Here is a 5,748-nt window from a genome sequence, read left to right as displayed (position 1 = left end):
AACTAGAACAGAACTAGAACAGAACTAGAACAGAACTAGAACAGAACTAGAACAGAACTAGAACAGAACTAGAACAGAACTAGAACAGAACTGGAACTGAACTAGAACCGAACTAGAACCGAATTAGAATAGAACTAGAACATAACTAGAACAGAACTACAATGGAACTAAAACAGAACTAAGACTATAATTTATAATAATCACATATATATTACCGAATTTTAGTTATTATTTATAACTCGTGTATGATCATTACATATAACGATATCTTTTAAAATATTACCCACAAGAAAGTTTTTATAACCTACGCAACACAGTTTAATAATTTATCCTTAAGAAAACTATTAACGATAACATTTTTCTTAATAACTTAAAATAACTTGTAAAGAATCTTGAACTTGGAACAGGAAAAACTAAACTGTAGCCAAAAACACATTATATGTATGTATGTAAATCAGCTATACAACTGAAAACGTTTAACACTAATCATTGTTTACTGTCTAGCAAAAGTTAAAAAGTGTTGGTTGGCGTCGTTTTGCCACACCATTAAAAATTCATGATCTCAAGTGGTGTGGCATTATTATTATGATGGCATGACTTCCCTAACGTCTGCCTAAACTCACATTGAAGAAAAAGTATTTCTTCCATGTAGAAAACTATACACAAACCACTTGGCAGCTAACAGTAGCGGCTACATTTTAGCGTATTTTTCAGCATATTTAGTTTTGCCCGTAAATTATTTTTCCTGTTCATTCGTTTCTTTTTTTTTCTTTCTTACGCAGTTTTGTATCTTTTAACATTTGGTTACATATTTTATAAATATATCTTTTCACTATTGTTCCGAAGTCAATTTTCAAGTGGTTTTTCTTTATAACGATAGTTAGGTTTTCTTTGTATTTTTCTTTAAAAAAAAGGATATTTTTTCCTGCTGCTGTTTGTCTGTTTGTAAAGGGAAACAGTTGGGGTTTTGTTTGTGTAGAATTAAAATGAATAATATTTACAGAACTATTTATATCTATTTTAAAAATTTTTGTTTTCTTTTATCTTTTGTTTTTGTTTAGTTTCAAGTGTTGTTGTTGCATTTGGCGTCATTTGAGCATAATTGTTTTCACATATTAATAAAACTGTAGATAATTACTTGGGATAATAATGATGGTGGTGATAATAGTGTGAGATAGTAATCTTTGTCTGCTTGGGCGCCATTAAGTATCTGAGGTAGGAAAATATTACAGGGAACTCGTTGCAATTGGATCAATTTACAGATGAGATCAAATTATAAAGGGAAACTTTAACACCTGTTAATCTGGGTCATGTTAAAGAGGTCATATTTCTCCCTGACGGTCTAATAAGTTCTAGTTAAGTTCTAGTTCAGTTCTAGTTCAGTTCTAGTTCAGTTCTAGTTAAGTTCTAGTTCAGTTTAGTTCAGTTCTAGTTCAGTTCTAGTTCAGTTCTAGTTCAGTTCTAGTTCAGTTCTAGTTCAGTTCTAGTTCAGTTCTAGTTCAGTTCTAGTTCAGTTCTAGTTAAGTTCTAGTTCAGTTTAGTTCAGTTCTAGTTCAGTTCTAGTTCAATTCTAGTTCAGTTCTAGTTCAGTTCTAGTTCAGTTCTAGTTCAGTTCTAGTTCAGTTCTAGTTCAGTTCTAGTTCAGTTCTAGTTCAGTTCTAGTTCAGTTCTAGTTCAGTTCTAGTTCAGTTCTAGTTCAGTTTCTAGTTCAGTTCTAGTTCAGTTCTAGTTCAGTTCTAGTTCAGTTCTAGTTCAGTTTAGTTCAGTTCTAGTTCAGTTCTAGTTCAGTTCTAGTTCAGTTCTAGTTCAGTTCTAGTTCAGTTCTAGTTCAGTTCTAGTTCAGTTCTAGTTCAGTTCTAGTTCAGTTCTAGTTCAGTTCTAGTTCAGTTCTAGTTCAGTTCTAGTTCAGTTCTAGTTCAGTTCTAGTTCAGTTCTAGTTCAGTTCTAGTTCAGTTCTAGTTCAGTTCTAGTTCAGTTCTAGTTCAGTTCTAGTTCAGTTCTAGTTCAGTTCTAGTTCAGTTCTAGTTCAGTTCTAGTTCAGTTCTAGTTCAGTTCTAGTTCAGTCTAGTTCAGTTCTAGTTCAGTTCTAGTTCAGTTCTAGTTCAGTTCTAGTTCAGTTCTAGTTCAGTTCTAGTTTAGTTCTAGTTCAGTTCTAGTTCAGTTCTAGTTCAGTTCTAGTTCAGTTCTAGTTCAGTTCTAGTTCAGTTCTAGTTCAGTTCTAGTTCAGTTCTAGTTCAGTTTTAGTTCAGTTCTAGTTCAGTTCTAGTTCAGTTCTAGTTCAGTTCTAGTTCAGTTCTAGATCAGTTTTAGTTCAGTTCGTGTTCAGTTTTAGTTCAGTTCTAAATCAATATATGTTCTATGGCAAATCCCATAATTACATTCCAATTATTACAACCAAAAATTAGTTGCAATATTTTTTCGCTCATCATTCACACACATGACCAAGTAGTTGCGACAGCATCAACAAAGACTAGACTGGCATTTGCAAACACTTTATATATGTGCAACATTGAAGCACGAACCATAATCAATATCATCAATGCAATTTGTGTAACATCAGTCTTAAAAGTTGAAGTGTGTATTTCCGGTTTAACAATGACAATCAAATGACGTTTGCTTCAATAACCAGCAACATTCGCAATCTACATACAGAAACTTGCACACACATACTTGCAGCAAACCATAATATTACTCTATGAAGTATCCTTAAAAACGAAAAAATATATATATATATATATATATACATATAACAATAAGTATTACAAAAAAAATCGATGTTGCTGATAACATTCGAAGGATTAAATGCGTTTTAATGAAAAAAAGGTTAAGAAAAAACGCATGTTACGGGTTGTTGTATATTTTATTTTGCTATTATCCTTAAACGCCCCCTTTTTCACCGCAAAAGTAAGTTGAAAATGAAATCTATGAACAAACAACAGGAAACATTTTATGCAGCCGTTTTTTTATTTGGTGTGTGTACATCAGTCTTCTTTTTTTTATGTCCTTTGGCTGATTTTCAGTTTCACTACTGGCATCAGCTGCAAAAATGCTATTGCTAAAATTTTCTGGAATATATTGTAATATTTTAAAACCCTACTAGAACTAGAACAGAACTAGAACAGAACTAGAACAGAACTAGAACAGAACTAGAACAGAACTAGAACAGAACTAGAACAGAACTAGCACAGAACTAGAACAGAACTAGCACAGAACTAGAACAGAACTAGAACAGAACTGGAACAGAACTAGAACAGAACTAGAACAGAACTAGAACAGAACTAGAAGAGAACTAGAACAGCACTAGAACAGAACTAGAACAGAACTAGAACAGAACTAGAAGAGAACTAGAACAGCACTAGAACAGAACTAGAACAGAACTAGAACAGAACTAGAACAGAACTAGAACAGAACTAGAACAGAACTAGAACAGAACTAGAACAGAACTAGAACAGAACTAGAACAGAACTAGAACAGAACTAGAACAGAACTAGAACAGAACTAGAACAGAACTAGAACAGAACTAGAACAGAACTAGAACAGAACTAGAACAGAACTAGAACAGAACTAGAACAGAACTAGAACAGAACTAGAACAGAACTAGAACAGAACTAGAACAGAACTAGAACAGAACTAGAACAGAACTAGAACAGAACTAGAACAGAACTAGAACAGAACTAGAACAGAACTAGAATAGAACTAGAACAGAACTAGAACAGAACTAGAACAGAACTAGAACAGAACTAGAACAGAACTAGAACAGAACTAGAACAGAACTAGAACAGAACTAGAACAGAACTAGAAAAGAACTAGAACAGAACTAGAACAGAACTAGAACAGAACTAGAACAGAACTAGAACAGAACTAGAATAGAACTAGAACAGAACTAGAACAGAACTTGAACAGAACTAGAACAGAACTAGAACAGAACTAGAACAGAACTAGAACTGAACTAGAATAAAACTAGAACAGAACTAGAACAGAACGGAACTAGGATTGTACAAAATGAGATAATGAATATGACTGAAGATTTTGTTGTGACGTAACACATGTCCCGATCTTTAAGATAAGTAAAAGTGTAGGGTACGCAAAAATTGCATGATTGAAAAAACAATGTCTCAAAAGCCTGTGATGAGCCAGACAAGTTTGTTTTTTTGTTTTTGCCGAATACTTTTCATACAAATAAAAGACAACCACCACTGAGTGAACTCAGTTCATTTTAAAAATATTTGTGATACTGACAAAGAAACATACAAAAAACGCTAAACAGAACAGATAATAAATATATATGAATATATGAAAGAACGGCACAGAATAAGTGCAATAAGCACCACAACTAGCGTATAAAGTCTATGTTGCAGGCGAATTTGTACGAGTGTTTATATGACGTCGTTCATACCCGGCAGAATATTTTACAAAAGGCCATTGACAACACGACATCATAAGGATTTTATTTTCATTTGAGTTTCGTGTTTCTTTTTTGGTTTTTGCTTATACTTTTCTTTATTTCTTAGTGCCATGTTTAAGTCCGCCTGTCTATCTGTCCGTCCGTCTGTGTTATATATGAAAGCACCATACGGTTTTTAGGCGCACATGCCATTTTAATTTGTGTTGTATGGGCTTATGAATGAATTGAAAAAAACAGCTGAGACTTGCACAAATTTCCTTTTGTACTCGGAACACACAAACAGACAGACAAACACTCTCACATGGCCGTACGTACTTGCCTCTACATTTTTGTTGTGTGTATAATTTTTCCATTTTACTCTTTTTCACAGTAGATATGAAAGGAAAAACTAAAGTGAATGATAAGAATTTAAGAAAGATTTATTGACTGCAAGTATATAATTTGATGCATCCTGTCATACACGAGCTGTTAAATTGTAGAATATTCTTTGCTTTTTTGTTCATTATTGCGGCCTACAAGTTGTATGAGTTTTCTAGGAGATTTGTGTATTTAATTTTTAAATTATGGAATTTATTTGAGGGTAGAAAATGAATGGCATTTTTTTAGGTGATAATTTGTATTTAGCGGATTATTATGTGAATGCTGATTGAGAGAATTGAGTATATTTTAAGATTTGTGCGAATGATTTCCTGAATGGGATTGTCGTTTAGCTTGTGGAAAACTTGTTCATGGAACTCGTGTTGAAATATATTATCTGCAATTTTATCGAAATGAGACTCAAAAATTCGAATTATTTTCGAAAATATTTAACGCATTCGCAGCAAAAGTTATAATGTCTTATAGATACAAAAAACTGACTTTCAATGACTAATACATACCGCCCGCACTATTTAGAAGTAGTTTAGTAATGACTTTTAAATAATATACTATGTAAGTACTTCCTCTTTTGCCTTATATATAATTATTTCGAACTAGTATGACGGTATGACTACTACTTACCATCTGCAGTATTTGGAAGTAGTCTAGTAATGAATTACAAATAATATATTATGTAAGTACTTCCTCTTTTGCCTTATTATAAAATTTTCGAACTAGTTGACGCAAAGTCACCACTGTGTTCATGGATTATCTTTTTTTCCAGTGTAGATTTTGGCTGGTTTTTAATGAGATCATGATTTTCAATAACTGGAGTGGTACTCCTACCAAAAAGAGGTCCCTTGGACACAAAATAGAAGAGAACTAGAACGGAACTACAACAGAACTAGAACAGAACTAGAACAGAACTAGAACAGAACTAGAACAGAACTAGAACAGAACTAGAACAGAACTAGAACAGAACTAGA

Source organism: Lucilia cuprina, chromosome 2, assembly GCF_022045245.1.
Source record: "Lucilia cuprina isolate Lc7/37 chromosome 2, ASM2204524v1, whole genome shotgun sequence".
Taxonomy (NCBI): Eukaryota; Metazoa; Arthropoda; class Insecta; order Diptera; family Calliphoridae; genus Lucilia; species Lucilia cuprina.
This window is presented reverse-complemented; position numbering follows the sequence as displayed.